Raw genomic sequence first — 2,500 nt, 5'->3', positions numbered from 1 at the left:
CATAGCTTCCTCCGCGGGCTTCTTACATAGCTTCCTCTGCGGGCTTCTTACATAGCTTCCTCTGCGGGCTTCTTACATAGCTTCCTCTGCGGGCTTCTTACATAGCTTCCTCTGCGGGCTTCTTACATAGCTTCCTCTGCGGGCTCCTCACATAGCTTCCTCCGTGGGCTTCTCACATAGCTTCCTCCGTGGGCTTCTCACATAGCTTCCTCTGCGGGCTTCTTACAGAGCTTCCTCTTCGGGCTTCTCACATAGCTTCCTCCGTGGGCTTCTCACATAGCTTCCTCCGCGGGCTTCTTACATAGCTTCCTCTGCGGGCTTCTTACATAGCTTCCTCTGCGGGCTTCTTACATAGCTTCCTCTGCGGGCTTCTTACATAGCTTCCTCTGCGGGCTTCTTACACAGCTTCCTCTGCGGGCTTCTTACAGAGCTTCCTCTTCGGGCTTCTCACATAGCTTCCTCCGTGGGCTTCTCACATAGCTTCCTCCGCGGGCTTCTTACATAGCTTCCTCTGCGGGCTTCTCACATAGCTTCCTCCGCGGGCTTCTTACATAGCTTCCTCTGCGGGCTTCTTACATAGCTTCCTCTGCGGGCTTCTTACATAGCTTCCTCTGCGGGCTTCTTACACAGCTTCCTCTGCGGGCTTCTTACAGAGCTTCCTCTTCGGGCTTCTCACATAGCTTCCTCCGTGGGCTTCTCACATAGCTTCCTCCGCGGGCTTCTTACATAGCTTCCTCCGCGGGCTTCTTACATAGCTTCCTCTGCGGATTTCTCGTCATGGAGCTTCCTCTGCGGGCTCCTCACATAGCTTCCTCTGCGGGCTTCTCGCCATGGAGCTTCCTCTGCGGGCTTCTTACATAGCTTCCTCTGCGGGCTTCTCACATGGCTTCCTCTGCGGGCTTCTCACATGGCTTCCTCTGCGGGCTTCTTACATAGCTTCCTCTGCGGGCTTCTTACACAGCTTCCTCTGCGGGCTTCTTACAGAGCTTCCTCTTCGGGCTTCTCACATAGCTTCCTCCGTGGGCTTCTCACATAGCTTCCTCCGCGGGCTTCTTACATAGCTTCCTCTGCGGGCTTCTCACATAGCTTCCTCTGCGGGCTTCTCACATAGCTTCCTCCGCGGGCTTCTTACATAGCTTCCTCTGCGGGCTTCTTACATAGCTTCCTCCGTGGGCTTCTCACATAGCTTCCTCCGCGGGCTTCTTACATAGCTTCCTCTGCGGGCTTCTTACATAGCTTCCTCCGTGGGCTTCTCACATGGCTTCCTCTGCGGGCTTCTTACATAGCTTCCTCTGCGGGCTTCTTACACAGCTTCCTCTGCGGGCTTCTTACAGAGCTTCCTCTTCGGGCTTCTCACATAGCTTCCTCCGTGGGCTTCTCACATAGCTTCCTCCGCGGGCTTCTTACATAGCTTCCTCTGCGGGCTTCTCACATAGCTTCCTCTGCGGGCTTCTCACATAGCTTCCTCCGCGGGCTTCTTACATAGCTTCCTCTGCGGGCTTCTTACATAGCTTCCTCCGTGGGCTTCTCACATAGCTTCCTCTGCGGGCTTCTCACATAGCTTCCTCTGCGGGCTTCTTACACAGTTTCCTCTGCGGGCTTCTCACATAGCTTCCTCTGCGGGCTTCTTACATAGCTTCCTCTGCGGGCTCCTCACATAGCTTCCTCTGCGGGCTTCTTACACAGTTTCCTCTGCGGGCTTCTCACATAGCTTCCTCTGCGGGCTTCTTACATAGCTTCCTCTGCGGGCTTCTTACATAGCTTCCTCTGCGGGCTTCTTACATAGCTTCCTCTGCGGGCTTCTTACATAGCTTCCTCTGCGGGCTTCTCACATAGCTTCCTCTGCGGGCTTCTTACATAGCTTCCTCTGCGGGCTTCTTACATAGCTTCCTCTGCGGGCTTCTTACATAGCTTCCTCTGCGGGCTTCTTACATAGCTTCCTCTGCGGGCTTCTTACACAGCTTCCTCTTCGGGCCTCTTACATAGCTTCCTCTGCGGGCTTCTTACATAGCTTCCTCTGCGGGCTTCTTACACAGCTTCCTCTGCGGGCTTCTTACACAGCTTCCTCTTCGGGCTTCTTACATAGCTTCCTCTTCGGGCTTCTTACACAGCTTCCTCTTCGGGCTTCTTACATAGCTTCCTCTTCGGGCTTCTTACATAGCTTTCTCTTCGGGCTTCTTACATAGCTTCCTCTTCGGGCTTCTTACACAGCTTCCTCTTCGGGCTTCTTACATAGCTTCCTCTTCGGGCTTCTTACATAGCTTCCTCTGCGGGCTTCTTACATAGCTTCCTCTGCGGGCTCCTCACATAGCTTTCTCTTCGGGCTTCTTACATAGCTTCCTCTGCGGGCTTCTTTCATAGCTTTCTCTTCGGGCTTCTTCCATAGCTTCCTCTGCGGGCTTCTCACATAGCTTCCTCTGCGGGCTTCTCACATAGCTTCCTCTGCGGGCTTCTCACATAGCTTCCTCTGCGGGCTTCTCACATAGCTTCCTCTGCGGGC

Source organism: Penaeus vannamei, chromosome 15, assembly GCF_042767895.1.
Source record: "Penaeus vannamei isolate JL-2024 chromosome 15, ASM4276789v1, whole genome shotgun sequence".
Lineage (NCBI taxonomy): Eukaryota > Metazoa > Arthropoda > Malacostraca > Decapoda > Penaeidae > Penaeus > Penaeus vannamei.
The sequence above is the reverse complement of the archived record's forward strand: the minus strand, read 5'-3'. Positions refer to the sequence as shown.